General features: G+C 45.5%; 1 protein-coding gene across 2 annotated transcripts in view; it reads right to left on the reverse strand.

Annotated features, from left to right (window-relative positions):
• The window catches only part of ZNF106 (zinc finger protein 106), a 118,653-nt gene extending 105,251 nt beyond the window's left edge, over positions 1 to 13,402 (reverse strand). The window contains exon 1 of one of the 2 annotated variants that reach the window (XM_089680260.1): positions 13,360 to 13,398. The gene's annotated coding sequence lies outside the window, so the exon portion shown is untranslated. Of the gene's footprint in view, positions 1 to 13,359 lie in introns of both variants that reach the window. The other variant, XM_089680261.1, reaches the window with a different exon arrangement.
• Between the last annotated feature and the right edge of the window lie 1,220 nt (positions 13,403 to 14,622).

Below are 14,622 nucleotides of genomic sequence, written 5' to 3' on the forward strand. Positions count from 1 at the left end.
TTGTATTTTATGGTGCACAGTAATACATTAATTTGGTTTCACTGTTCGTTTATATCACCATTTTCTGTTTTATGTTAGTTGCACTCTGTGTTTGCCACATTTATTTATGGTATTTATATGGTCACTTATTAGTCGTTTTATGTCACATGGCCTTTTGATGCACATTGTGGTATGACTCTTTAGTCGCATGGTCACAATTTTTGGCCTCACTGTGCGTTGTTATTGTCATTCTTCTGTGATAAGTGGTTTGTCCACTTTTAATATTAAGCACTTCATTTTGCAAATTTTCCTCCACTTTCTCATCAGTTGTATTCATGTTATTTCATTTATGTTCTGACAGACTCATATGTCCCACTATTACTGTGATTTAGTTAATATTTTATTTTTCCCCTGATCATTTCCGTGCGTTTTGCCCACGGTCACAATTGTCTGTTACACGTTTTGGTCCTCATTTTGGACCTTTATTAGTTCACCTTTCCCTTCACTCCCATATTCCTTCCATTTACTGATTATGTTATGGTGTGTTATCTATTGTCTTCTCATCTCATTATTTGTTTTGGAATGTCTGTGGCAGTATTGTGATTAGCGCAACAACAATTTTCTGTTTGTTGTTTTTTGCTAGTGGCATAGCCAGGTGTGTGCTGCTGTCCCAATAGTCCCATCTTTCTAGTAGCAGCACGAAAAGTTTTTTACATAATGCCCTGGAACTGACAGCACTGATGTGAACTATGCCATTGGAAACCATATACCCTACTTTCCATGCATTTTTAATGCAGAAAAAAAACACACACACTGGACTGCATGTGATGTAAACTGGCCCTAAAAACAAATGACAACCTCCACATCAATATTTACAGAAAGACTGTAAACATGTAAACTGTTTATAGTTTGGGTGTTTCCTTAGAACTACCATTGTTGGCAACATTTGCTACATTGTTATTGTAATTACAAGTTACAAAGCAATTTCCATACATAAGGAAGCTAGGGTTACCTAAACATTAAACCAATTTACATACAACTCAGGGAATTGTTTATAAAGGTTTAACCAAAGATTTTCAAGCACTAGTAACAGAGATTTACATAATAAAATTGTGTAGCCCAATGTTTCTCAACACTCCAGATTGTGGTATGACAGCTGTGAAACACTGAGCCGGCATTAGCTATCAAGCTGTGGCCATCAGTACCTGTCTTTGCAGAGCCAGCAGTTATGTGTGCCTGCTTTGTAAGTACTGACACCCATGGCTTGATAGCTACTGCTGCCACAGTCTCTGTTCTCCTATGTCAGTGGTCGGCAAGCCGCGGCTCGCGAGCCAATTGCGGCTCTTTACACACTTTAATGCGGCTCTTCTGTGTGCCGGGTGCCCGCTCCCCTCCCTCCCTCCTCTCGGGCGGCCGCCCCAAAAGTCAGGACTCTGCAGCTAGCCCAGCAATGGGCAAACTACAGCCCGGCGGACCTTTTAATCCGGCCCGCGGAGCGTGGCAAACATTGGCTTTCAGGATGTAGGCGGGGCAGCGTGACAAACTCCTCTCCTCTCACAGTCCGCCCTGAAGACCGGAACGGCGCGGGAACACGGCGAGAGGAACGCGCGGAGCAAAGGTAAGTGAATTGACACAATATGGGGAATGAATTACTATAGGGGGGATGAATTAATATAGGGGGGATGAATTACTATGGGGGATAAATTACTATGGGGGATGAATTACTATATGGGGGATAAATTACTATGGGGGATAAATTACTATATGGGGGATGTATTTTCAGTTTTAAAAATGTGGCTCTCAAAATAAATTTCAATCGTGGTTTTGGCGAGATTTGGCTCAGTTGAAAAAAAAGGTTGCCCACCACTGTCCTATGTCAACTCTTTTACTGCTCACAGTTTACTATCTTTTCTCAAAACCTCCTCCTTTCCCCCCCAATTTCTCCCTCAACCTCTTGTTCTGCCCCACACTGCTACCTTTCCACAGTCCACTACTATCTGTACATTTTTATGGTCCACCTGCTTCTTTCCATCTCCAATTACTCAGCAGTTCTGCCCCAGACTGCCAGCTTACTCCAGTACCTCCAAGTTCTGTTCTTTCTACTGCTTACCTGCTTCATTCTCTTACGCTATCCTACATCATGCTGTTTTCCCCAGTCTCTCTGTTCTACACATTGGGATCAATTCACTAAGAGTTGAGTGAGTTATGTTAAAGAAGAACTCCGGGACAGGCAAAAAAAATAACAAAATCACCCATTAGTACACCACCCTACACAAAACACTAAATAGTTATTACATTTGTGAAATTCCTTTACCATGATTACATCATATCCTCTCAGGAAACTACATTTCCCATCAACCTTTGGTAATTGCATTGCATGTAGGCAGGTACACTAGGCCTGTACATGTTGAATGTGTACTCACCCACTTCACCAGAAACCACATCCACACATTCCCCAGCTGCCATTGCTATCCTCACATGTGATCACTCACCCTCCAGTCACAACAGAATAGGAACTAAGGTGTCCTTTTATCATGCAGTGGTAAATGACAGCTGCTCAGATCTCCGGCATTCTCAGAGGAGACAGTTCTCCTCTGAATGCCTTTTTATGAAGCGGTGTAGATCACTTCTCCGAATGAGGACAGAAGCGATCTACAAGAACTTTGAACGCTGGAAAACGGCTGCTGTTACCGTAATCTCGCGAGATTACAGTAAGAGATCAGTCAAACACCGTTTACTAAGCAGCGGTAAATTATTGCTGCTTCATTTGCGGTTCCTTCCATTCTCCACCTCTGGGCTGGAGAAATTCTGCCCACGATTTGACAAACACTGAAAATGTGCAATCGCATGTTCAGGTACCATTCTTTTCAAAAGCAGCTGAAATTGCGGAGCGTATTTGCCATGATCGTGGCACGTTTTTCTGCGCAAAGGAGTCTGTGCACCATCGTTCCACTTTCTCGACCTCAGCATGCATTCTAAATACTGAAAACCCAAAATGACGTAAGAATATAACAACCGTAAGCAGCCCCCACGATTCCTCAGGAAGTTCCCCACATGTTTTGCCGTGTGGAGTCCTCAGGAAGCTCCCCACATGTTTTGCTGTATGGCGCCCTCAGGAAGCTCCCAGCATGAAGAGGCTACTTATGGTTGTTATATCCAGCCAAATCCCCGCTTCATTTCCACTTTCCAATATTTGGAACGCACACCAAGGTCCAGGAAATAGAACGGAGGTGCAGACGCTGAGTGTATGGCTATTGAGATATTGGGGACCACTTTTTGTAAGTGTAAAATGTTTAATATTTTTTATTGCCAAGTCTTAATTAAATACTGCACAATGTGAGATTCTGTCTTTGTGCTCCTTGGGGGATATTGATGGAGAGACATCGGGTACATAGGACAAGTAATGATTAGAGGAATATTTGGGAAACAGCAGTTGGTGAGCATCTGGGGCAAACAGTGCTTTATGAACTTTTCGTTTCAATAAGAGGGTCATGGATCTTTGGTGAGTGTATTGTGGTGACACAGGAGGTGAAGCACTTTGGGAAGATTTGGTGGCACAGAAACAGTATTTCCATATTGGTGTTGGACTGCAAGTAGCACAATTTATTGTTTATGTTATTTTGGTTCATGGCATTTGGAGATTAACTGCAGGGTGTCTATGGGGAGTGAAAGCGCCCACTTATAGTTTCACTTTCACAGCAAAGAACACCACTAAGTGCTCTTAAGGGAGCAGCTACAACAAAAAAAAAAAAAAGCAATGTACCTGCTCTTTAAGGGACAGCTACAAAAAAAATGCAATGTACCTGCTCTTAAAGGGGCAGCTGCAAAAATATTGCAACACACCTATATGGTGCAGGTGTACATAAGGTTTCACTATATTTGTATTTCACTTTTGGTAAAATATGAATGGTATTATGGTTCTGCACGGGCAGTAATTTAGGTTGGTGGAAAGGCGCCATATTGCTTTTATTTTTTATTTTTATTTGGTTCATGGTATTCTTCTCTGAGCTCATTCCTGAGCTCAGAAAAGAACATTTTCACACGGATACATTGTATAATTTTCACTTCCTGCCAGTGCAGAGTTTTGTTATTTTGTACATTTCTAACATACCGCCAGCAAACACCAGGTGATGAATATCAAATGTGTTTTTTAGTGTACTAACGATTTATCTCATGTTTTTTAGCAGTATTTATCTCACTATTTTAACAAACGTGCAATATTTATCTCACATGCGATATTTAACTTGATTAATTGACTTTTATCTCATTCGACATTTCCAAAAAATTAGTCCTGTGACCTTCATAGCTCATGTGGTGACCGTTAGTGAATCAACCCAATTCTTCAGTATACCTGTTCCCTTCTCTCCTTCCGTTGTATCTTGCCCTGGTTCCTTTCTCTTCCTCCACTTTCCTTCGTTTCTGTTATAACATTCTGCAGATAATCTTTTTTGTAAATTTAGGCCAAGATGTAAAAATTCTAGAAACTATGGTATACATATATTTGAAAACTGATCCGTCCTGATGCCGATCTTGTTTTTTGAGGCCCCAAAATGCCAGGACAGTATAAATACCCCCCCAAATGAACCATTTGTGGGAAGCAGACCATCCAAGGTATTTAGTAAGAGGCATGGTGAGTTTTTTTAATATGCAATTTGTAAGTTATAATTGTTTGCCACAATTTTTTGGAAAGCAGAGAACCTAAATAAAATGTGTTTTTTTCACAACTTTTTCATTTTAAAAAGTTTTTTCTCACACACAGCATAGGCATACTTATAATTGAATCACAAAATACATTCTGTATTACTATGCATCCCAAGTATAGGGATACCACATGTGAGACATTTTGACAAACTAGATCAGCCTTTCTCAACCAGGGTGCCTTGAGGTTCCTTCAGGGCTGCCTTGGCAAAATGTCTAAAAAGTGCCCAAAACATAAAGGCCAGAAGGTGGAACAATACTGCCTTTTAGTTACACAAAGCCACAGGTTTTCATTGTGCACCATTACGTCCTTCTAGCCGTCGGCTTCCTGACAACCAATGACATCATCAGTTGATAAGGAGGAGGTCAGGTGCCTGCACAGCATCCTAGTTTGACCCTCCCCCACCCCCATCAGTGCTGGGGTCACATTAGCTCAGTTATGTAAAAAACCGAGGGAAAAGAGAAACAATGGAATACTAGTCAGTACCAGTGTGCAAAAGTGTATTTGCTTTGGAAGAATACATCACCTCTAATGATGGGTATCCTACATGTGTGGATGTTGCTGCATTATATAAAAGTTTTAGAATAGTTTTTCACATTTTAAAATGGGGTGCCTTGGGACTGTCCATAATTTTAAAGGGTGCCTTGACTGAGAAAAGGTGGAGAAACACTGGTCTAGATGCATAGAGGAGCCCAAAATCCAAGAAGTATTTCATTTTCTGACTACCTATAACATTTTTGGAAGCCCTGGAGCACAAGGACGATGACAACATCCAAAAAGTGGCCACATTTTAGAGTGCAAACACCCGAAGGTATTTATTAATAGGCATGGTGAGTCTTTTGAAGACTTCATTGTTTTGCCAAGTTTTTGCAAAAGGCAGAAATAAAATGAAAATACATTTTATTTACACAAAATTGTCAATTCAATAGGATATTTCTAACTGAACGCGACTTTACGTTCTATTCTAACCCTCATGACAGTTTCTGTAGAATTGATCATATATTCATGCAGGTCCAGCAACTCCCCTCGGTCCGGCGGATAACTATTCCCTCCTCACCCTGGTCAGACCATGATCCTTTGGTACTCCTCCTTGCCCTTTCCGGGTCAGAACGACGCCCTTTTCATTGGCGCATCAATGACTCTTTACTGACCACTCAGGCTACCTGCCAAGAAATAGAATTCTTCTTACGGACATACTTTACAGAAAACTCGGGATCGGTCTCTTCAGCAGTGCCCCTATGGGAAGCGCATAAGGCCACGGTGCGGGGTCATGTTATACAACTGGCTGCAGTCCGGAAGCGGGAGCGGGAACGTCGACTCTCGGAGCTTCATTCTCTCCTGGCCTCTGCGGATGCGCGTTGGAAGTCATCTCCATCCGTGGCCCATAAACGCGCTCGGGACGCTCTGGCGACAGAATTGGACCTCCTTGCCTCTTCGGAGGCGGAACGGGCCTTGCGTTGGACCAAACATAAATTCTATTCCTGTGCTAATAAGCCCGGTCCCATGCTAGCCAGGAAACTCAATTCTGTGGGGAAACCCCATAAACCGATTCGGCTTCGACTTTCCACGGGTGGCTGTACTTCTAATCCCCAGCAGATTGTTTCCCGATTCTCGGACTTCCTTTCGCGCCTCTATGCTGCCCCAGATCCCTTCCCTGTGGCCCAGGCAGAGGCATTCTTTCAGGACCTCCATCTTCCTGGATTAACCGAGGCAGCACAGGTGGCCCTCAACGCAGGTGTCACCGTACCGGAAGTGCTACAAGCAATCAAATCTTTACGGTCCACCGCGGCCCCAGGTCCAGACGGCTTCTCCGGTCTCGATTATAAAAAATTCTCAGCCCTATTGGCGCCCTTTTTAGCTGCCTACTTTAATGAGTTACGACAGGGCTCCTTGCCCTCTCCGGACGCACTTAGGGCACATATCTCTATGATTCCTAAGACGACCGCTGATGTCCAGGAACCGCAAGCCTTCCGGCCCATCTCTCTTCTTAATGAAGACTTGAAAATATTGGGCAAGATCCTTAGTTTTCGCATCAATAAATATTTGTGTAGCCTGGTCCACAGGGACCAAGTAGGGTTCGTCCCCGGGAGGCAGGCGGGTGATAATGTCCGTAAGGTGGTCCATCTTATACATTTTCTGCAACAACGGAAAATCCCAGGATTCTTACTGTCCTTGGACATATATAAAGCTTTTGATTCTCTATCCTGGGAATATCTGCGGTTTGTGCTGTCTCGCTGGGGTTTTGGGGATTCTATTCTCTCTTGGATTCAAGCCTTGTATTCCTTTCCTTCGGCTTCCGTTAAATACGCTGGGTATTTCTCGGATCCCTTTCCTGTTGGGCGAGGGACGAGGCAGGGCTGCCCGCTGTCCCCGGCGCTCTTTGTCCTGGCGCTTGAGCCACTGGCTTTAGCGCTCCGGACCGACTGCAATGTATCGGGGGTTCCATACACGGGACAGGAGTTTAAGCTGAGCCTCTTTGCGGACGATGCCCTCTTGACCCTTACTAATCCTCTGACGACGCTTCCTAATTTGCAACGGGTTCTTGAGCGCTTTTCCTTGATCTCGGGTCTACGTATTAATTTGGATAAAACCGTTGCTCTCAATATTACTTTGGCTTCAGATTTGGTTTCGCGCCTACAATCCCACTTCCCTTACCGGTGGGCTTCCTCTTCTCTTGAATACTTGGGCATTCGCTTGACCCCCACCTATGACTCCCTTTTTGCTGCAAATTATTATCCTTTGCTTAGCTCCTTATCTTCTCTTATGCATTCCTGGCAATTTCCGCACCTGTCTTGGATAGGACGGGTTCATTCAGTGAAAATGACCATCTTGCCGAAATTGTTATATTATTTTCGCACCCTCCCAATGCAAGTTCCCCCTCATTTTCTTCGGTTGCTTCAGGCGAAGTTTATGCGTTTTATCTGGGCCAATAAGCATCCCAGAGTTTCTAGAAATACGCTCTTTGCTCATAGACTCCAAGGTGGTCTTGGGGTACCCAATGTAACTAAGTATTATCAGGCGAGCCAAATTGCCCCGCTGTCTATGTTGCACGCTTCCTCCGATGTTCCTCTCTGGGTCCTGCTGGAACTGCCTAATTGTGCCCCTATCGCACTATCGACACTTCTATGGCTTCCCCCTGCCCTGCGCCCTACGGTGCTGAGTCCAATGTTGCTCCATGGCCTACGAGTCTGGGACTCGGTACGTTACTCCAGTGGCCTGATGTCACCTTTCTTGCCCTTGCTTCCAATCGTTAATAACCCTCTTTTCCCACCGGGTCTAGATCACCCGAGGGCATTTTCTTGGTGGGTGGCTCATGGTTTCTCACAGGTGCGACACTTTTTGATTTTTCGGTCCTTTCCCACCTGGAATGTCCTCCGGGAGTCTCGGGATGTTCCCCCAGCGGAATTTTTTCGGTACCTTTAATTGCGGCACTGGCTACTCTCGCTGAGGGCCACTTCTGCTTTCCCATATCAGACATCTGCCTTTGAACGGCTTTGCCAGCAGCGTCCGGGCGCCCCAGGCCTTATCTCCCTTCTTTACGCAGCTTTGAACAGATGCTCGTCGCACACTTCTCTTTCATATGTAGTTCAGTGGGAACGCGACCTGGGAGTGGCTGTGGATCCGGAGGACTGGAATAAAGCCTGGTCACTCATAGCTAAATGTTCGTTTAATACGACCACGCTGGAAGCAGCCTATAAGGTATTGTTTCGTTGGTATTGGGTGCCGGCTCGTTTGGCCCAGGCTAACCCTGCCTGTAGTGATCGATGTTTTCGGGGCTGTGGCCATCGTGGAGATGTACTGCATATCTGGTGGTCATGCCCGAGGTTGGTTCGTTTTTGGTCTCGTGTGTTTGGCCTCCTTTTCACTTTGTTTCATCTCTCCATACGCCGGGATGCTCGGTATGCTTTGCTTCATTGCCCCATACCGGGCCTCTTGGCTCGTCAGCAGCGATTGGCTTCCTATTTGTTTTTATCGGCCACTAGGACAATTGCCCAGGCCTGGAAGAGTCCGTTTGTACTTTTTCAGGGGGTGCGGGATCGTATGACTACTATGATGCTCAATGAACAGATGTCGAGTATATGCAATGACTCTCAACATAAGTTTTTGAAAATATGGGAACCGTGGTTGCAATATGCCTTTCCCACGCTCCCCCCGGCCAGTGTAGGGAGGTGATGGAGTTTTGTATTGGCGCTCATGGACCCTTGCTCTCTGGTGTGTGTTTTTGTTTTTTCTCTTTCTTTCTTCTCTGCTTTTCTTCTTTCCTTTTCTGTTTGTTTTGATGTGACAGTGGACAGCTGTCTTTAGTTGCAATAATCTGAGTTTCACTGATGTTATTGTACCCTATGTGCCATTGATAGCCCCTGCGCGGGCATGCGTTTTGCCTTATTGGAATTAGAGCGTTGTCTGCTCTATTATACATTTTCTATCGGTGCAATTGATAGCCCCTGCGTGGGCGTGTTTTGCTGCCTCTGTTTTATACTGTTTAAAATTAATAAAAACCATTGAAATACAATAGGATATTTCTCACACACAGCATGAGCATACTTAGAATTAAAACCCCCAAAATGTTCTGCTACTCCTCCTGAGTATGGCAATACCAAATGTGTGGGACTTTTTCGCTCTATACAAGTGGCCAGGGAATATAACCTATATGCCAAGCAAGCCTAGCCTACTGATACATAACTGGCCCTACGAATGTCATGTTCACTGGCCAGGAAGCACAGGAGGCTGAAGAAAGTAAGAACAAAAAAATTCTCGTGGTCCCAAGAGTGTAGTTGTCTGCAGGGGATGGCTGGGACTGGTGTCTCACAGGATCACAGAAAATTGGATGCAGGTGGGTTAGTTCAGGCCGCAGCCAGAAACATGGTCCAGGGATGGTGAATTCCTATCGCCTGACGCCCGGGACATGTAGTTCCAGGCACCGGGCAGGTAGTTTTGTTTTTACCTTTAGCCCTGCTGTGGGCAAGCAGCAGGGCTCACCTGTCAGGTGGAAGCATTCGGTTGGCATCGCTGCTGCCGATTGCTTCCACACAGTGAAAATATATCATGTTTGGGGGTTTTGTGTAATCTTCAGGCCTAACATGATCAAAACACAAAAATGGCTCTGGCAGCGAAAGGGATAAAGGATAAGCCCGACACTCCCCTTTCCTGACGAGCAGCCAATCAGTGCTCATTACACTGCAAGGTCTCTCCCCTCCCTGCTAGTCCTCCGGGTGCAGTGCTGGGAGACAGGCAGGGAGGGGAGGAGGAGATAAACAGCGCAATGTTAAAACTATTACACATTTAAGTCACCATAAAGCCCCTTTTGTTTTTAAAAAACATTCCTAACATCACCTCCGATTTAAATATGGTTTTGGATAAAAAAAAAAAAAAAGAAATTAATCTGGACAAGTTGATTGTCGTGAGCGACAAGTTCATTGGGACACCGAGTTAGTCCCTTGGACAAGTAGTTTTTCAAAAATTTCCACACCCCTGTGGTCAGTAAAAAAAGCAAAGGATCAGTCCAGGCAGTAGGTAGAAATGTGATCAATAAACAGGTCAGGGTTAGTACAGACTGCAGGCAGAGGCAACATTGCAGTGGTGTGGTGGTACTGCTGGCTTACACTGGTCTGGTGACATTGGTCTAGTGTGGCAGTGATAAGGGTCAATACAACTGGTGTGACAGTGGTCAGGGACACTGAGTGGACTGCTGTGGTTGGAGACACTGATTGGTGTGGCAGTGATTAGGGACAATGACTGGCAGCACTGGTCTGGTGACATGTATTGCTGTGCCGGTGATCAGTGATAATGTCTGGTAGCATTGACATACATTGAAATCAGCAGTCAGCCATTGTACATGATCACCACCACAGCAGTATGATGTCACCATAGTGACATTGCACTACTCTGATGACAGAGATCAGTGTCAATTTTGTGTTTTTTTTTTCCCTTCCACTTTTGCACTGTACTACATACTGGCTCTCCTCTCACAGCTGGTCGCTGTGAGAGGAGAGACCTGATAGGCTACGATGAGCTGTAGCTTGTGTTTACATGTGATTCACAGTAACTGGACACAGTGATCACATGTTACAGGGCCAATCACAGCAGCCTTGTACCCCAATCCCTGACCACAGATCAAGCGGGTGAGCAGCCTGGGGGCCACACATCAGCGACCAAAACAGGAGGACCTATGGTTACATCCTCCTGGAACAATAAGGCTCCCGCCCTGCCTTTCATGTATAGTGGCAGAGCTGGAGGTGGTTAAAAGTTCTACTCACATAACAATAGAGGTAGAGAAGCCCAGACTACGTGTGCTATATGTCAACTTCCCAGCAAACCATGTACTAGGAATAAAAAATGTAGTCAAGGACTTTGTGTGGATATATAGAAAAGAAACGGTCCGTAAAACAACTTTATTATGTACCATTAAAAATCTATTACACCACATTAAAAATTACTCTCCACATAGGGGTTCACAACACACAAAGATTCCAATTACAGTTCACATGGGGATTTGATGTGTTTCGTAAATCCTTCTTCAGGAGTACATGTGACAAAATCTGTACACTGAAACCCACTCCTAATCTTTAACAGAGTAATATCAGCCAGTAGGGTAGATTGGAAATCATATAGCATGTGCATGTTGCCTATAGAGGTGCAACTGAGTAAGCCAAGGCATGCAGGTACAGTCCCACTGCACAGGAAGACGTTTTTTATTACTAAGAGATTCATCTATTTGTTGGCAGTCCCCTTATTGTATCACGTTGACTGCTACGCATAAGGCAAAGTAATTAAAAGTAAAAAAAAAAAAGAAAAAAAAAAAGCTAAACATTCCCTGCAAGAGAAGTGCATCATGAGCACCCATGACCAGACTTATTACGTCTTTGCCACCCTAGGACTAATCATTCTCTCAGGATCTACCTGCGGAGGTACCCTGTACAGCTGCATACTGAGATGAATTAGAAGACGTGGCTGTACATGGTTGTGTGTCAGGAGTTGCTTAAAGCACTTGCATGGACTATGCTTCAAACACAGATAGTGTGCGTTTACAACATGCATCTGCGTGGATATTATATGCAACCTCTGTACCTAACTGCATAAAGACAGATCTTCCAATTCATTTTCAGCTAAATGTTTCCTGCAAAGAGAAAAGCTAATCTACTCAACCCAGGACACAAGCTACTAGACCACAACCAGCCAATGAACACCTAAGAGATCAACTAGCACCTAACAGTCACCTGGGGCACCAGCTAGTGTGTCAGAGCAAATGTATTGTATCTGTGTAGACTCCTGGTATTACAGACAACACACTGCAGCAAACAATGGTATTCATGCACTGTCTGCCACTGATAACATGATATAAGAACTGATAGTGAAAGTACACACAACACCAGAGACCCCCAACACCGTACACACAACACCAGAGACCCCCAACACCGTACACACAACACCAGAGACCCCCAACACCGTACACACAACACCAGAGACCCCCAACACCGTACACACAACACCAGAGACCCCCAACACCGTACACACAACACCAGAGACCCCCAACACCGTACACACAACACCAGAGACCCCCAACACCGTACACACAACACCAGAGACCCCCAACACCGTACACACAACACCAGAGACCCCCCCCCCCGACACCGTACACACAACATCAGAGACCCCACCCCCGACAGCACAACACCAGAAACCCCCCCCCAATATCGTATGAGCAGCCCCCAAAACCCCCGACACCGTACGTGCAACCCCCCGGTTCCCCCAACACCATACACGCTGCCCCCGGGACCCCCAACACCGTATGCACAGCCCCCAAAACCCCCAACACCATACACCCCCCGGGACCCCCATACACGCAGCCCCCAAAACCCAACACCGTACGCGCAGCCCCCGGTACCCCCATACACGCAGCCCCCCGTACCCCCAACACCGTACGCGCAGCCGCCGAGACCCCCAACACCGTACGCACAGCCCCGAGACCCCCAACACCGTACGCACAGCCCCCGAGACCCCCAACACCGTACACACAGCCCCCAAAACCCCCAACACTACAAACACAGCCCCCAAGACCCCCAACACTGTACACACAGCCCCTGAGACCACAAACACTGTACACAGAGCCCCCGAGACCCCCCCAACACTGTACGCACAGCCCTCGAGACCCCCCAACACCGTACGCACAGCCCGAGACCCCCAACACCGTACGCACAGCCCCCAAAACCCCCAACACTGTAAACACAGCCCCCGAGACCCCCAACACTGTAAACACAGCCCTTTAGACCCCTCAACACTGTACGCACGGCCCTTGAGACCCCCCAACACTGTACACACAGCCCCAGAGACCCCCAACACTGTACACACAGCCCCAGAGACCCCCAACACTGTACACACAGCCCCAGAGACCCCCAACACTGTACACACAGCCCCAGAGACCCCCAACACTGTACACACAGCCCTTGAGACCCCCCATATCGTACACACCAGGGACCCCCTCCCATACTGTACACAAAGCACCAGAGGCATCCCCACACACACACTGTACACACCAGAGACCCCCTTCTCCCAATACTGTGTGCACAACACCAATGACCATCTCCTCCTCATACTGTACACACAAAACAGAGAGCCCCCCTCCTCCACCCCCCATACTGTACACACTATCAGTGAAGAGCTCCGGATTCTCGCCATCTTACCTGATCACAATATGGTCCCCGTACACTCAGCTGCTTTACTCCACTTCACTCCCGCCAGCCCGACCCGTACAATTTCTCCAACATAACAAGCAACTTCCGCTTCCGGTCATAAAACATGGCGCCGTACATTACCAAAGTTACCATGGTGACCAAACTTCCTGGTACGCGATTTCCGGACCGCCCGCAGCTGTCTGTCTGTCACCCTCACACCTCTCCCCAGGAGTTCGTCCCCTTTGTCCAATCAGCTGGAACAGTGTGTATATAACCCAGCACAGACTCCTTCATAGACCCGAGCGGTGCCATGCTCACGGAAATCTGGAATCATGTCCTATTGTCCTTGTTTACTGATTGTGGTGAAGGAGTTCATTTTGGCTGCTCACGGTTTCGTTTTTTTTACCCACCTTGACCACTGACCTTCAGAAGGTTTTACCCCTTTATGACCAGGGCATTGTTTGCTAATCACCTTTGTGCTACTTTAACGCAATTGCTCAGTCATGCAACACTGTACCCAAGTGAGATTTATATCATTTTTTTCACACAAAGAGAGCTTTCTTTTGGTGGTATTTGATCATCACTGGGTTTTTTTATTATATAAACAAAAAAGGCCAAATCCCAATATGTGTATAATAATTGATTTGTGTGAAAACTATGGTATACTGTGTACAAGAATCTGCAGCTTTTAACCTCCCTAGCGGTCTGATTATGTCCATATTTCTGTGCTCAATGCAGTACCTTTTTTTGCATGGAAATATGTATTTTTTTTATTGTTGGCTTGTAATTTTTAGGAATAACTCACTGAAATCTGTCCGAACAAGAGTCTAGTAAACATCCCGGGTATGATAAAACTTGAAACACGAAATCATAAATTATAATTTAATAAATAAAAAATAAAATTTAATTCAATAATATAATCAAACCCAAAACACTGAAATTTGAATAGGGCGTCAAGTTCGCATATCACTGAGCAAAGTTGCAGAATTGTTTTCAGTGTCTGATGACGAATTTCCCCACGAATCATTATCACTCAATTCTGCAAGTGGTTCTGATTTACTATCGCTGTTCTCTAGCTGGTCTAAAATTGATTTTGACCTAAAGGGACGCTTTTTGGATGCCATGGACATTTCTCAGTTTCCAGGTAGAAAGAACAGTAAAAATGTAGGCAGGGCGCCGGACAAAGCACTAGGGACAAAATGTATGTGAAATGGTTTGATACAGTAATGTTTCACTATGTGATTTTAGTGTATTCTGTGAATGTCAGCTTTT

This window comes from Staurois parvus, unplaced genomic scaffold, assembly GCF_062004578.1.
Source record: "Staurois parvus isolate SC_StPar_1 unplaced genomic scaffold, SC_StPar_1.0 ptg000237l, whole genome shotgun sequence".
Lineage (NCBI taxonomy): Eukaryota > Metazoa > Chordata > Amphibia > Anura > Ranidae > Staurois > Staurois parvus.